Genomic DNA, 18,048 nt, shown 5'->3' with positions numbered 1-18,048 from the left:
ACACATCACTCTTGCCCACTTAACTTTCTTGTATATTTTGCTGTTAAAGTTCTATGCATGCTTCAAGGCCACAAATATTACTTCATCTATGCAGCCTTCTGGTTTGCACCCCTTTAGAATTATATTTTCTTATTTTTCACTTTCAAAAGACCAAGAATGTCAATATAGCACTTACCACATTTGATGTGACACTGTATTAACAGCAGGGCCTTAATGTATGGATCTTCATGTATTTTCAATGTTCAGCCAAGGGGAAGTAATAACTATATGTTTGGATTGAAATAGATAGCATGGACCTAGCTCAATACATCTAACCCATTTCTACTGTATGATCTAGTAAGAGAAGTCCACAAGTTCCTTCATTTGTCCATGCATGGTCTGTCTACTGCTGATAAATCAATACATCTGTTGCTTATTTTATGTCCCTTTATCTTTTCTAATCCCTTCCTGACAGAAGTGGGCAGTGTAGTGCTGGTTTGTCTTAGAGGGAGATACAGAGAGGTTGAAGGGCTTTAGAAGATATTATTCCAGAGTCACATTAATGCACTAACCTGCCTGCCAATCAACACCAATGTAAAAATGTATTAACTCTTCAACTCTTCCATAGTTCCTGACATGAAATTGTGGCAAAAATTAGAAAGGAGCAAATGGCTCTCTAATTCTAATTTAATTTCATTTCCTTAGAAAGAATGCCTAGATGTGACTAGCGATACACAGAGAAAGAGAGAGAGAGAGAGAGAGAGAGAGAGAGACAGAGTGAGAGAAACTGAGAGACAGAGATGCGGGAGGGCGGAGAGAGAGATTGTGAGAGAGAGAGAGAGATTCCGTAAAGGGCTCTGAATTTATTGACTCACACAACCATATGGAACCAGGGAGAGGAGAATGTTTCTGCCGAATGAAGTAGAAGTGAAAGTTTAAAAATAAATTTAAAAAATACTGCATCGAGTTCATTCATTCCTCCAATTAGTGACCTTTTCTTAGCAGTTTAACCTCTATTGGGAGTAAAAGGAAGCTAGGCAAAGGGTAGACAGCAAAGAGCCTAACACAGAGAAGAGGAGTTCTGGGTTACCTGGGTGAACTTTCATTTGCTAAATCAAAAGGATACATACCTCATCCTCATTACAGACTACCTTTTGTCCAAGGCAGAATAAACAATTTCAAAACAGAAAAACAAAGATGAGTTTAAGGCTTAATTAAAAAGCACTGTGCTTATTAGGGACAGTCTCACTGAACAGAGCTGCATGCTAGTCTTAGAAACCATATCAGGTTAGTGTTGGTTAGAGTTGTGTTGGTTACAGTGATAGCAGTGGGTTGTCAACAGCATTAGAAACAGATTATCAGGCACAGCTGTGATGAACTGGCTGGGTACAGAAGTTCGTTCACTGGAGTGAGGCTGCCACTGTCTTTAAGCATGGTGTCACTAACTGGCCAACATTCTGTGGTGTGTTCAGTTATTAATTGATTGGATTAAGGTGTGTTGTCACTGATGGGTCAGGCAGGATTAAAACCAGTTCTGGCATTTACTTGTTACCATGGCTATAAAACAATCTGTCTTTTCCCATGGATGAGGGACTTTCAAATCTGTACTATCATGTACATTTTGTCATACTTTACATTTTAAAATCACATTTTACTTCTATTTTCAGGAAGATTGAGTGGACTTTCTTGTCTCTGCCCTTCCTGCTAACTATAACTGTCATTGTATATAAAACAAACATATGAAAACTCTGAAAGTTTGAAAGGAGAAGGCAGATAGGCCAGGGACCCTGGGACCTAGAAACAATAGGGTGGTGAGTTTCCTGGGTTTTCTTTTTGCTTCATGTATCTAAGACTTGGAGATGAAGAAGCCAGAAACCCAGAAATGTCAACTGGCACAAACTAAATCTCTTCCTCCACCCAAGCCCTACTCTGTCTAGCCAAAGAACCAGGAAAGGGGTGGCATAACAGAAATAATACTTTTAAGCAAAACATGATCTACTCAAATCAAATGCCACAGAAAAAAACAGTGGTCTCACTCCCACCCAGGCCATGAAAGGCCAAGTAAGAAACTTTCACACTCTCCAGGCAATAGTCCCCACCCACAACTCTCAAGAGAGTGGTGCCAGCTTGAGACAGGAGCCAGGACTTTCATCCCTGCCAAGAAGTAATGGTCCTGACCCCCTGAGTGGTCTCAGTGGAGACCACATAGGGAACATGGATTTCTGCCTCACCTGACAGTAACAAAATGCCAGTCTACTTCTTCACTGGGATGGTGTCAAAGGAGGCTTCATAGAGAGTCAGGACTTTCACCACCCCCAGCAGTAGTTAGACCACCCCAGGGGTGTCGGTAGAGGCTGTGTGGGGAACAATAAAAAGGAACTCATATTCATGTCAGCCAAGGAGGTTTGAATGGGGGACAAGTGGGGAGGCAGAACTTCCACACCCATCTAGCAGTAATGAGGAGCACATACTCCTCAGGGGTCAGCAGAGACCAAGAGGGAAACCTGCACTTCCAATTCACTTGGAAATAATGAAGTAGTTCCCTCCCTTCCCCTGCCAGAGTGGTGTCAAAGGAAGCCAAGTGAAACAGAAGGTTCCAGAAGATCCAAATTCCCAGAATATAATAAACAAAATATTCAGGTTTCAATAAAAAATTACTTGTCATACAAAAACCAGGAAAGTCTCCACTTGAATGAAAAAAAAATCTGTAGATGTCAATGCTGAGTGACAGACAGGTTTTAGAGTGCCTGACAAAGATTTTGAAGCAACTTTTGTAAAAATGCTTCAATGAACAATACCAAATGTGATTGAGAGAAATGAAAAAAGAAAAGAAAAGAAAGAAAAGAAAACCTCAGTAAGTAAATTGGCATTATAAGGAAGAACCCAATGGAAATGTTAGAACTGAAAAATATAACAAACAACGATTTAAAAATACTCAATGGATGGGCTCAGCAGCAGAATGGAGGGAACAGATGAAAGAATTAGTGAATCTGAAAGTATAACAATAGGAAATATTCATTCTAAACCACAGAGAGATAGACTGGAAAAAAATAAAAATGAAAAAGCCTCAGGGGCTAGGTATGGTGGCTCTTGCCTATAATCCCGGTACTTTGGGAGGCCAAGGTGGGCAGATCACCTCAGGTCAGGAGTTCACAACAAGCCTGGCTAACATGGTAAAACCCCATCTCTAATAAAAATACAAATATTAGCTGGATGTGGTGACACATGCCTGTAATCTTAGCTACTCGGGAGGCTGAGGCAGGAGGATCACTTGAACCCAGGAGGTGAGCCAAGATAGTGCTGCTGCACTCCAACCTGGGTGACAGAGCGAGACTCTGTCTCAAAATAGAAGAAACTTCAGGGACCTGTGGAACTGTCACAAAAGGTATATTGTTCTTGTTATCAGAGTCTCAGAAGGAGAGGAAATAAAAAATAACACTATAAAAATACTTGAAGAAAAAAGGGCTGAAACTCTCTAAACTAGGCAAAAGATGTAAGACTACAGATTTGAGAAGTGGGCCAAACACTAAACAGAATAAACCCAAATAAAATAGCACCAAGACAAACTGCAGTTAAACTGCTGTAAACTAATGGCAAATGAAAATCATTAAAGTATTCAAAGAGAAACACCACCTTACCTATGGGTGGAAAAGAATTCATATGACAGCAGATTTTCTATCAGAAACCATGGAGGAAAGATGAAGTGGGGCAAAGCATTGTTCATGTGCTAAAAGAAGAAACTGTCAATCAATATCACTTGTCAAGCAAAAATACCCCTCAGGAATGGAGGGGAAGGCAAAACATTCTGAAGTCAGAAAAAAAACAGAAAATGCTTTGCCAGCAGATCTACCATAAAGGAAAGGCTAAAGGAAATTCTCTAAACAAGAAAGACAAGACAAAACACAGAATATAGGAATGTCAAGAGTGAAGAAAGAACAGGGAAACAGCAAAATAAATAAGTGAATGGGTAAATGCAACAATCATAAATGTACAATTACATTATAAACAGGAGAGGGCAGATAGTAATGGCAGATGAGATTTCTATACTTCCTTTGTACTGGCAAAATGATGGCATGAGCACTCTGTGATGGCAAATTAATGTATATGTAATATAATAAATGGAGTAACTACTGAAAAAGCTAGACAAAGAGATACATTCAAAAACTCTATAGATAAATCAAAATGAAATTCTAAAACTGCTCCAGTAAGGCAGAAAAAAGTTAACAAAATGAAAACAGAACAAAAAGAAAACAAAAAATAGAATGCAGATTTAAGTTCTAACAGCAGTAATTACATTTACTGTGAATGGTCTTAAAACATCAAGTACAAGACAGAGATTGACCGAATAATGAACATGGGCAAACTATATGCAATGTATGAAAAAACTCACTTCAAGTACAATTAAAATATCTCAACAAATTTAAAATAATTGAAAGCATACAGAGTGTACACTATGATTACAATGGAATCAAAGTAGAAATCAATAGCAAAAATGAAATAGATTTTCTAACAACTAAAAATGATACATTTTCATATAGTTCACAGGTCAAAAATGAAGTCTAAAAGGGTTGAATTGAGTCAAAATGAAAATACAATTTGTCAGTGGTTGTGAGTCACAGTTGAAGCAGTACTGGGAAGGAAATTTATAGCACTGAATGTATGCATTTTGAAGAGAGCAAAGAGTCTTACTCTAGTCTCCTTCCAAGAACCTAGAAAAAGAAGGGCAAAATAAATCCAGTGCAAGCAGAAGGAAGGAAGTAATAAAAATAAGAACATAAATCAATGAAATTGAAAACGGAAAATCATTAGAAAACGGAAAACCAGAAACAAGTAACTGGTTCTTTTTAAAGATTTTAGAAAAACCCTAGCAAGATGTATTAGTTCATTTTCACACTGCTGTTAAAGACATACCCAAAAATGGGAACAAAAGGAGGTTTAATTGGACTTGCAGTTCTACATGGCTGGGGAGGTCTCAGAATCATGGCAGGAGGCAAAAGGCACTTCTTACGTGGCAGTGGCAAGAGAAAAATGAGGAAGAAACAAAAGCAAAAACCCCTGATAAACTCATCAGCTCTTGTGAGCCTTTTTCACTATCACACAAATAGCACAGAAAAGATCGGCCCCCATTATTCAATTACCTCCCCCTGGGTCCCTCCCACAACATGTGGGAATTCTGGGAGATACAATTCAAGTTGAGATTTGGGTGGGGACACAGCCAAACCGTATCATCTGCCCATGGTCCCTCCAAGTCTCATGTCCTCACATTTCAAAACCAATCATGCCTTCCCGATAGTCTCCTGAACTCATAACTCATTTCAGCATTAACCCAAAAGTCCACAGTCCAAAGTCTCATCTGAGACAGGGCAAGTCCCTTCCGCCTATGAGCCTGTAAAATAAAAAGTAAACTAGTTACTTCCTAGGTACGGGGCGGGGTACAGATATTGGGTAAATATAGCCATTCCAAATGGGAAAACTAGTCCAAAACAAAGGGGTTACAGGCCCCACGCAAGTCTGAACTCTAGCAAGGCAGTCAAATTTTAAAGCTTCAAAATGATTTCTGTTGACTCCAGGTCTCATATCCAGGTCACACTGATGCAAGAGGTGCATTCCCATGGTCTTGGGCAGCTCTGGCTCTGTGGCTTTGCAGGGTACAGGCTCCCTCCTGGCTGCTTTTAAGGCTGGTGCTGAGTGTCTGCAGCTTTTCCGGGCGCACGGTGGGTGCAAGCTGTCAGTGGATCTACCATTCCAGAGTCTGGAGGACGATGGTCTTCTCACAGTTCCAGTAGGCAGTGTCCCAGTAGAGACTCTGTGTGGGGGCTCTGACCCCACATTTCCCTCCCATACTTCCCTAGCAGAGGTTCTGCTTGAGGACCCCACCCCTGCAGTAAACTTTTGCCTGGGCATCTAGGCATTACCATACATCTTCTGATAACTAGACAGAGGTTTCCAAACCTCAATTCTTGACTTTCCTGCACCTGCAGGCTCAACACCACATGGAAGCTGCCAAGGCTTGGGGCTTCCACCCTCTGAAGCCACAGACTGAGCTCTATGTTGGCCCCTTTCAGCCATGACTGTAATGGCTGGGACACAGGGCACCAAATCTCTAGGCTGCACACAGCATGGGGACCCTGGGCCTGGCCCACTAAACCACTTTTTCCTCCTGGGCATCAGGGCCTGTGATGGGAGAGTCTGCCATGAAGACCTCTGACATGACCTGGAGACATTTCCCCCATGATCCTGGGGATTAACATTAGGCTCCTTGCTACTATGCAAATTTCTGCAGCCGACTTGAATTTCTCCTCAAAAAATGGGTTTTTCTTTTCTACTGCATCATCAGGCTGCAAATTTTCTGAACTTTTATGCTCTGTTTCCCTTTTAAAATGGAATGCTTTTAACAGCACCCAACTCACCTTTTGAAGGCTTTGATGCTTAGAAATTTCTTCCTCCAGATACCCTAAATCATCTCTCTCAAGTTCAAAGTTCCACAAATCTCTAGGACAGGGGCAAAATGCTGCCAGTCTCTTTGCTAAAACACAACAAGAGTCACCTTTGCTACTGTTCACAACAAGTTCCTCATCTCCATCTGAGACCTACCAACATTTTTTTCAAAGCCATTCAACAAGTCTCTAGGAGATTCCAAACTTTCCCACATTTTCTTTTCTTCTTCTGAGCCCTCCAAACTGTTCCAGCCTCTGCCTGTTATGGAGTTTCCAAAGTTTTGGGTATCTTTTCAGCAACGCCCCACTCTATCGGTACCAATTTACTGTATTAATTCATTTTCTTGCTGCTGATGAAGACATACCCAAAACTGGAAACAAAAACAGGTTTAATTTGACTTACAGTTCCACATGGCTGGGAAGGCCTCAGAATCATGGTGGGGAGTGAAAGGCACTTCTTACATGATGGTGGCAAGAGAAAAATGAGGAAGAAGCAAAAGCGGAAATGCCTGATTAACCCATCAGATCTTGTGAGACTCGTTTACTATCAGGAGAATAGCACCGGAAAGTCCAGCCCCCAAGATTCAATTACCTCCCCCTGGGTCCCTCCCACAACACATGGGAATTCTGGGAGATACAATTCAAGGTGTGATTTGGGTGGGGAAACAAACCATATCACAAGACTGACAGAGAAAAAAAAAAGAGAAGGCATAAATTATTAATCTCAGGCATGAAAGAGGAAATATTACTATAAACACTGAAGACATCAAAAGAATAATAAAGATATACAATCAACAACTCTATACATATCTTTTTGACAATTTAGATGACATAGATCAATTCAAAAGTATAATAACTCATCTAATATGAAATAGATAATCTGAAAAACACTTTATTAGGAAAATTATAGTGTATGATTTAATAACTACACCCTGTACCTCCAAAATGTCCAAGCCAAGATGATTTCACTGGAGAAGTCTACAAAACATTTAAAGAATAATTAACACTAACTGTACATAATCCCCTCCTGAAATTATGAGAAAAAATTCTGAATTATTTTTATGAAGGTGGTATTTCCCCAATACTAAAACCAAAGATAGTATGAAACAAAAAAAGAAAGGAAATTAAACTATAAGTTATATCATTCATAAATTTAGACAAAAATTCTTAACCAGATATTAGTCAACAGAATTCACCACTATATAAAAAGAATTATATACATGGGGCTTATTCCAGGAATGCAAGTGTGGTTCAATATTTAAAACTAACCAGTGTGATCCATTATTTTAGTAGCTGAACGAAGTAAAAGTTCTACCTAAAGTATCTTCCAAATGCAAATTGAAAACCACTCTTTTGCTTGAATTTTTGATGTTTCAGGAGAGCATTAGAGAAAGTATTTACCAAAGCCCTTGACCTTAGTATGCAAGGTCCTTGGTCATCTGCCATGCTGTCATTTTCCCTATGCCACACGCAAAAGCTATCACCCTGAGCTTCACACTGCTTCTCTAGAACCATCTGAGCATTGTTCCAATTTATCATTCCACATTGTATCATACTCATACAGTTTTCTGATTCTTTCCGTTTCAGCAATTTCTCAAGCCAAACTACATAATGATATTATCCTAATTTCCTTTAACTTTAGCAGTGTTCAAAGAATGTTATATTTCACATTGCTACAATTCACTGAAGTTGATCTAGTATTCTGAAAAGAGAGGAATAAAAGATACTGGTATCTGATGGTGCTAAATGGGCCTGATGCTGAGATATTCTGTTTTGTATAACTCATTAAGGGCTTACACTGATCTTTGCATCAACAGCCTCAGTATGTAGATGGGGAACAGATTCACAGAACAAACACAGGACAAAACAGTGGCTTTAGATCTGTCTAATTTTACTTTGTACAGTCTTTCCACCTTGAATGTTAAGGTTTATTGAGTGCTAAAAAAGAGAATGGAGTAGACGCTCTGGTTGGGAGGTAATTTAGATTCCAGAACTATGCCTGGCTTGCTGAGAAATTATGCTTTAATGCTTAATATAGTGCCAGGCACCCTATAGGCAACTGATAATGCTGATGACTGTGTAATGCATTTCTCTGCTCCCCTCACCATCCCATCTTTGACTCAGCTCTGGGTGTCTGCTTCATGCCTGCCTTTCATTCTCAGGTGACGTCCAGTTATCATGTCAGAGGACACTCCTCTCTTCATCCCTCCTTTGGAGATAGCTACCTCATTCCACCCTTCAGGTAACCACTGTGGTCAAATGCATCATGGAACTATTAGATATACATCTTAAATCAACATATTTACCAGGCTCAGGGGGCAACATTGCTCAATATTCTCTTAGGAAATGAACATGAACAAATTCTTGTGAGAAAGTGATTTACGGTTTACAGTTTCTTTTAGCAAGAAACATGTTGTGACTTCCCTCCTCCATCCCGTCCATGACTGTTGAGGAGTCTTCCACAGGGGCTGACCTTGACTTGGAAGGTGTTCTTTAAACATAGCACAAGCTGTAAGGGTAACCAAGGCTAGATTAGATCTTAAGCAAATAAACAATTTCAGAAACAAAAGTAAAAATACAGCCTTGTGTACAAAATTATTGATTTTCTCAGCAGTGGACATAAAATATTGCCCAAAAGGTTGGAAATAATCCCCATAAAGATCTATGCAAAATGATGCTCTTGGAGCAGACATGGACCAGAAAGATCTTAACATCTTTGAGTAAACACACTGATGAAGAATAAAAGCTAAATATTTTCACTACAAAATATATTGACCTTAATTGTAATCTTTATCTACTTCTCTTATTACTGAACTGATGCCATTTCATGTATAAATATAAAAATCACGAGTAATTCCACCACCCAGAGATAACAACAAAGTTTATTTGCTATTTGCGTATGCTTACATATATGTATAACACATTAATATACATACTATTACATGAAATGTTTAACATTCAATTTCCACATACTTGTAAATGTACATACATAAAAGAGATTATATGGTGATATGGTTAGACTTTGTGTCCCCATCAAAATCTCATCTTGAATTGTAATCCCCATAATCCTCATAATACCTGTGTATCAAGGAAGAGACCAGGTGGAAGTAATTGAATTATGGCGGTGGTTTTCCCAATGCTGTTCTCATGAGAGTGAGATATCAAATATCTATTCTCATATCAAATATCTATTCTCATCAAATATCTGATGATTTTATAAGGAGCTCTTCCCCCTTTGCTCGGCCATTCTCCCTCTTGCTACCTTGTAAAGGTAGCTTTGCTTTCCCTTCGCCTTCTATCATGACTGTAAGTTTCCAGAGGCTTCCCCAACCATGCAGAACTGTGAGTCAGTTAAACCTCTTTCCTTTGTAAATTACCTAGTCTCTGGCAGCTCTTTATAGCAGTGTGAAAACAGATGAACACATATAGCATACACTGTTTTGCAATGTGCCCTTTGTGTATTTGTCGGGTTTCTTCTTAATTCATAATGGGTAAGATCTCCACTTTATATAGAAAAAAAAGTGGTCCAAATATTCATTATATTATTTTAATTTTAAATTATCTTTGACCTATAGATTTTTACTTTAGTAGATGAGTCTAACAATGTTGCCCATTATCATATCTATTTTTGGTAGAAAGCTAGAAAGTAATACAAATGCACAGATAAGGCATATGTGAAAATTGCTTAATGATGTTAGATGGGTTGATGGGTGTCTAAATACATACATCTAAATACATATGTGCATCTATGCATGCATGTAAGAGTATCAAATTTTGAGCAAAATTTGTTGGCATTCACCTTTTTATAATTTATCTTATAGTACACTATAGTGTTAGTCTCTATCATTGATTAGTTTGATTTTATCAATCTAGCTCAATATCGTTTATCACATACAGATTTATAACATAAAGCCTACACATGGCATTTTCTCCCTAAGGAAACTTCTTTTTCACATGTTCCTTTGTTTTCCGTTTGTGAATTTGATTCTACAGGAAGGTAAATATGAATTTATAAAGTTACAAAAATATCTCATTGGGATGTTGTCACAAACAAGAACAGAAACAAACAAAACAAAATGAAACCTCAATATATGAGCTGATTTGGAAATAGTTTTCAATTTTAAACCATTGATTCATATTATTTACAAACACTATTTCTACTGACTTTTATTTATTCAAACTGTTTATAGATGTTAGAAAAGAATTTTTTTGAAAATCATGTTAAATTATTTCTATATTTTTTATTGCTTTTGAAAATATCAATATCAATCTATTATATAGTGAGTTATTACTGGCAAGTGTATACTATTTTCTAATCACCTACTTTATTTAGTTTTGTTCTTGACTGTAGTTGTTTCTCTTTATTTTTTCCTTCCAAAATGACAATTAAATTAGGATAATTTTTTGTCCTTTACAGTTTTTAAAAATTTTAGTCCTTGTTTATTTTTTGTATGTATGATTCCTTGCTCTGACTATAGTGAGTTGGGATTCTAAGATATTTGGGACAGATGTTAAAATAATTGTATCATACCACTTGAGCATCTCAGACAATTGGTTTAATTTTAGATTTTTATTCTTTTCTAATATATGTATTTTAGGCTATGAGTTTCCATCTAAGTGCTTATTTTCTTATATTCTGCAATTTTGATAAGTTATGTATTTAAAAATTTTTTTTGGAGGCAGAGTCTTGCTCTGTTGCCCAGGCTGGAGTGCAGTGGTGCAATTTCGGCTTACTGTAACCTCTATCTCCTGGGTGTAAGTGATTCTCGTGTCAGAGTAGCTGGGATTACAGGCACACACCACTACACCTGGGGAATTTTTGTATTTTTAGTAGAGATGGGGTTTCACCATATTGGCCAGGCTGATCCCAAACTCCTGGCCTCAAGTGATCCACCTGCTTGAGCCTTCCAAAGTGCTGGGATTACAGATGTGAGCCCCCAGGCCAAGCCTGAGAGTTTATATTTTCATTTTCATTTAGTTCAAGATCTTTTTTCAACTTTTCTTGAGACTTCTTTGATCCATGTATTATTCAGAACTGTGTTGTTTAAACTTAAAGTATGTGGAGATTTTCCATTTATCTTTCTGTTATTAATTTGTAGTACAATTCCATTGTGGTCTGAGTGCATACTTCATAGGACTTCTACTCTTCAAATTTGATAAGGTGTTTTTTACTCCTTTAAATTTGTTAATGGTGCTGGTGAGTTCTACTATGTCTTCACTAATTTTCTGCCTACTAGGTCTGTTCATTTCTAATAGACAGTGTTGGAGTCTCCAGCTATGATAGTGGATTCATCTATTTCGATGTGCAGTTCTACCTGTTTTGCCTCATGTATTTTGATGCTTTGTTGTTAGGTACATACATTTTAAGGACTGTTATATCTTCTTGGAGAACTGACTCCCTTGTCATTTTGTAATGTCTCCCCTAATAAACTAGCTTGCCCTGAAATCTGCTCTTCTGAAATTAATATAGCTATTCTAGCTTTCTCTCAATTAATACTATCATGGTATGTACTCTCCCATCCCTTTGCTTTTAATTTTCCTGGGTCTTCATATTTAAAATGGGTTTTCTGTGGACAATTATACTTAGCTCCTGTTTCTTTTTAGTCCACTCTGACAAGCTCTGTCTTTTAATTGGTGTATTTAGGCCATTCACATTTAATGTGATATAGTATTAACATGCATATAATTATAACTGTTTTATATTTGTTGTTTGTCTTCCCTTTTTCTTTCTTTTCTGCTTTTCCTGTATTTAGTTGAGCTATTTTTTATTTACTATTTTATCATCAGATGATGTACTCCATTTTATCTCTTCTCTTATATCAATTATATTTCTCTTTTATTTGGTGATTGTCCTAGAGTTTGCAATATACATTTACAATTAATCCAAGTCCACTTTTGAAAAACAGTTATCATTTCACAAGTAGTGCAGTTACCTTATAAATGAATATTTTCAATATCTTCCACCTATCCCTAATAACATTCCTTCATTCATTTCAATGCTTATCTATGTTATAATCACTGAACACATTGTTGCTGTTATTAATTTGAACAAACTTCTATTTGTTACATCAATTAAGAATTAGAAAAATGAAAATAATGCTTTACCTTCATTTGTTCCTTCTCTATCACTCTTCCTTTCTGTATCTATATCCAAGTTTCTGACTTAGCACATTTTTCCTTTTTTCTGAAATTAATTTTTTTTTTCAAAATTTATTGCATGGTGAACTTATTGGTGACAAATTCTCTCAATTTTTGTTTGAAAAAACTATTTCTTCACTTTCTACAGATAATTTCTCAAGATATAGAATACTAGCTTAGTTTCTTTCAAAGCTTTAAAAATGTTACTACACTGCCTTCTTGTTGGTCTTGTTTCTGAAGTCCAGTGTAATTCCAATCCTCACTTCTCTGTAAGTAAGGTGTTCTCCCCATCCCTCAACTTCTTCCAAGACAGATAGAAGTGCTGATTTTCATCTTGTTCATCTTTTTTCTTGTTGTGAGGATGGAGTTGATGACTTCCAAGCTCTTTATATGTCAAACTGGAAACGGGAAGTCCCTTTGATTTAAGATGGATGTTGTTTGTCATGCTAAAGAAGGATTCTGCTATTCCATTTCATAATTGTTAGTTTAACCACCTGTGAAATTTGTATGTTTTCAAATGCCTACTAGTTGTCTATATCCTTCCTTCTGTTTTTAGGGCTTATTATTTCATGCATACTCTCAAAATGAAATTTTTCTTTCATCCATGAATATACATTGCCTGCTCATAGCTTAGTTTTGGATTTTATATTCGAGAATTATACTTGCTTGGTTTTTCATGTTTCATCTCTAGTTTTAAATAATTTATGCTTGCAGTTTTAATTTAAACCTTTTTTGGGGAGTCAGAAAATGGAATGAATGAAGAATTAGGAGCATGCTAACATACAAGGAAAAAGGAAATTTTTTCTGTTTTTGTATTCTTGAAACAAAATAGAGTTTCTGCCAAGAGATCTGCTGTTAGTCTGATGGGCTTCCCTTTGTGGGTAACCAGACCTTTCTCTCTGGCTGCCCTTAACATTTTTTCCTTCATTTCAACTTTGGTGAATCTGACAATTATGTGTCTTGGAGTTGCTCATCTCGAGGAGTATCTTTGTGGCATTCTCTGTATTTCCTGAATTTGAATGTTGGCCTGCCTTACTAGGTTGGTGAAGTTCTCCTGGATGATATCCTGAAGAGTGTTTTCCAACTTGTTTCCATTTTCCCCCTCACTTTCAGGCAACCCAATCAGACATAGATTTAGTCTTTTCACATAATCCCATACTTCTTGAAGGTTTTGTTCATTTCTTTTTCCTCTTTTTTCTTTAGACTTCTCTTCTCACTTCATTTCATTCATTTGATCCTCAATTGCTGATACTCTTTCTTCCAGTTGATCGAGTCGGTTACTGAAGCTTGTACATTTGTCACGTATTTCTCGTGTCATGGTTTTTATCTCTGTCAGTTCGTTCATGGCCTTCTCTGCATTCATTATTCGAGTTATCCATTCTTGCATTCTTTTTTCAATATTTTTAGTTTCTTCGTGCTGGACGCGTAATTGCTCTTTTAGCTGTAAGAATTTTGATGGACTGAAGCCTTCTTCTCTCAACTCATCAAAGTCATTCTCAGTCCAGCTGTGATCCGTTGCTGGCGATGAGCTGCATTCCTTTGGAGGGGAAGATGCGCTCTTATTTTTTGAATTTCCAGCTTTTCTGCCCTGCTTTTTCCCCATCTTTGTGGTTTTATCTGCCTTTGGTCTTTGATGATGGTGACGTACTGATGGGGTTTTGGTGTGGGTGTCCTTTCTGTTTGTTAGTTTTCCTTCTAACAGTCAGGATCCTCAGCTGTAGGTCTGTTGGAGTTTGCTTGAAGTCCACTCCAGACCCTGTTTGCCTGGGTATCAGCAGCAGAGGCTGCAGAAGATAGAATATTACTGAATAGCAAGTGTACCTGTCTGATTCTTGCTTTGGAAGCTTCGTCTCACGGGTGTACCCCACCATATGAGGTGTGGGGTGTCATTCTGCCCCTAGTGGAGGATGTTTCCCAGTTAGGCTACTCAGGGGTCAGGGACCCACTTGAGCAGGCAGTCTGTCCTTCTCAGATCTCAACCTCTGTGTTGGGAGATCTACTGCTCTCTTCAAAGCTGTCAGACTGGGTCATTTGCGTCTGCAGAGGTTTCTGCTGCCTTTTTTTTTGTTGTTTAGCTGTGCCCTGTCCCCAGGGGTGGAGTCTACAGAGACAGGCAGGCCTCCTTGAGCTGCTGTGGGCTCCACACAGTTCGAGCTACCCAGTGGCTTCGTTTACCTACTTAAGCCTCAGCAATGGTGGGCACCCCTCCCCTAGGCTTGCTGCTGCCTTGCCATTAGATGGCAGACTGCTGTGCTAGCAATGAGAGAGGCCTCCCGGGTGTCGGACCCTCTGGGCCAGGTGTGGGATATAATCTCCTGCTGTGCCGTTTGCCAAGATCCTTGGTAAAGTGCAGTATTGGGGTGGGAGTTATGTGATTTTCCAGGTGTTGTGTGTCTCAGTTCCCCTTGCTAGGAAAAGGGATTCCCCTTCCCCTTGTGCTTCCCAGGTGAGGCGATGCCTTGCCCTGCTTCAGCTCTCGCTGGTCGGGCTGCAGCAGCTGACCACCACCGATTGTCTGGCACTCTCTAGTGAGATGAACCTGGTACCTCAGTTGAAAATGCAGAAATCACCCATCTTCTGTGTCACTCATGCTGGGAGCTGGAGACTGGAGCTGTTCCTATTCGGCCATCTTGCTCTGCCCACACTACCTTTCATCTTTGAGTATACTTTTGTTGTCATCTTGGATATTACAAAATATAAAGTATGAACCAAAGTATTACTTTTACTATTTTCTAATAATCTCAGGACTTTGGAATTGGAAATACATATACACACACACACACACACACACACACACACACATGCAGGTTTGTTACATAGGTCTACACCTGCAATGGATATATATAGAGAGAGATATATATATCTCCTACTGCCAACTCTGGCTTTATGTTAACCATAAGTTTTAATTATTATCATTTTAAATCCATAGGATGCTACTGTTAATGCCTGTGTAGTAAGTTTTCTTTTGTATTTTCTCATGTATTAACCTCTCCCATTGTTCTGAGAAGTCAAGTCAGCTGTGCATATATTACTTGTAAATTTATAAACAATGTGCCCTCTTTTCTCTGGATGTTTTATCATTTTTTCCTTGCTTTGATTTGCAATAGTTGAACTTTGTGTGTCTGGGTTCTGGGTGTGGTTTTTTTTTTTCTTTTTCTTTTCTTTGTTTAAAAAATTCTGCTTGAGCTGGCTGAGCTTCTCAAATGTACAGTTCAATGTTATTCATCAGTTTCAGGGAAATCTTTGCCATTGTAAAAAACATTATTTTTAACCATTTTCCCATATTATTCTGGGACAGCAATTACAAGAATATTAGGCCTTCTGATAATGTACTATATATCACTTCTAATCTGTTTTGTGATATTTAAAAAATTTTTTCCTCTCTCTGTATTTCTTTTTGTGTAGTTCCTATGAATCTAATTTCTATGTCATCAGTTATGTGTTTTTCTGCAGTCTTTTGTTCAATGCATACATTGAGTTCTTAATTTCAGTCATTGTTCTTCAGTTGTTAAATATGAATCTTATCTTACATCATATAATAAAATTTTCTATTAAATTTTCATAGCTTTTCACCTATTTTATGCTTCTTCTTTTCTTATTTTCTTAAAAATAGTCATAATATTTTAAAGTCTACTGCTAGCTGTAATTATAATCACCTGTAGGTCTGCCTTGATTTTTATTTTGGTTTTCAGATAATCCCATCTATTTTCATGGCTAGTAAATTTTGGTAGAATGCCAACCACAGTTTAAAAAAATAAAAATAAAAAGCTACTTAGCCTTCAGCTTTGCCCAGATTGGCCAGAGAGAATCTGGGTGGCAGATTTTCCATATCACTTCACTTCCTCACCCACTCCAGGCTTGCAGCTCTCACCAGTGTGTCCAGTACCTCCTCTCCTCTCGGGTCCTTGTCTTGTGAGCATCCAAACACTGGGAGGTAGAAGGACATTCCCTGCTGCTTTTCAGATTTTGTGATTTAGCTCTTTGGCTTTCAGCCTACACAGCTTTGGAGTTTACCAAATACCTGAAGGGAGAAACTGCCTTGTGTTGAGCCCCTTCCACTTGTCTAACGTCTCTGCCCCTCAGCAGCTGCCCTTGGCTCCTCTCAAGCCCAGTCTTGCAGCTCTGGCTCCTTCTCAAAACCAACATATGCTACTAGGGTTTCCAGGGACCCTGGGACTCTCCTACAACCACGCCTTCTCATCTGAAATTTTCTTCTTTTAGTTTTTGTTGCTACATCTATATTGATACCTACATGTGGGCAGGTCATATATTTGGGAATTTGTCCAGCTTTCAGATTGTTTTCGGTGAAAAGTTGGGCTGAGTGGATCCTCCATCCCACTCAGTAGCAGAAAACTTCAGTGTGGGTTGTAATTCCATTACTGTGCTTTTCACTTGGTGCCATCCTTCCTCATACATATATATCCTTCCATTCCATGGAAATACCATTAGAAGAGCAAGTTTTTCATCCTTTTATCAACAAATTTAGGTTATATAAGAAAATGATAATTTTCTCAAACATATATGAACATCACAATATTACATAAAACCATGTAAGAGAAATAATAAAAAAAAAAGTTAAAATAGAAAGGTAAGTAGTTATATTAAGAATAATTTTAAAAATACTTCACTTACTGTTTTGGGCAAATTTTTCTATTGTCCATCAATATTTGCAATGTTGGCTTTGTGGACATGTGGAAAAGCTACATTTCCTCAGCCCCTGTGTGAAGTTCATTATGGTCATAAGATATGCTTTGACAATAAAGTGTGAGCAACAGGACCCTGTGTCTCTTCTGCTTTAAAGCATTTAATTGCAGGTGTTGAGCTCTTCACTTCTCTCTATCTTTGTATGTCATGATTTACATACATCATATCAAGGAAAAATGATGCTGAGAATCTTAAGAAAGAAAGCTCCATTTTTTGGTGGGTTTTTTTTTTTTCTTGTAAATTTGTTTAAGTTCCTTGTAGATTCTGGAAATTAACCCTTTGACAGATGGATACATTGTGAAATTTTCTCCCATTCTGTAGGTTGCCTGTTCAGTCTGATAATAGTTTCTTTTGCTGTACAGAAGCTCTTTCATTTAGTTAGATCCCATTTGTCAATTTTGGGTTTTGTTACCATTGCTTTTGGCATTTTAGTCCTGAAGTCTTTGCCCATGGTTATGTCCTGAATGGTATTGCCTAGGTATCATTCTAGGGTTTTTATGGTTTTAGGTCTTGCTTTTAAGTATTCAATCCATCATGAGTTAATTTCTGTATAAGGGATAAGAAAAAGGTCCGTTTCAGTTTTCTGCATATGGCTAACCAGTTTTCCCAACACCCTTTATTAAATAGGGAATCCTTTCCCCATTGCTTCTGTCAAGTGTGTCAAAGATCGTACCATCTCATGTCAGTTAGAATGGCAACCATTAAAAAGTCAGGAAACAAACAGATGCTGGAGAGGATGTGGAGAAATAAGAAAGCTTTTACACTGTTGGTGGGAGTGTAGATTAGTTCA

The sequence above is a fragment of the Macaca fascicularis genome, chromosome 3 (genome assembly GCF_037993035.2).
Source record: "Macaca fascicularis isolate 582-1 chromosome 3, T2T-MFA8v1.1".
NCBI lineage: Eukaryota > Metazoa > Chordata > Mammalia > Primates > Cercopithecidae > Macaca > Macaca fascicularis.
Note: the sequence above shows the minus strand (reverse complement) of the source record.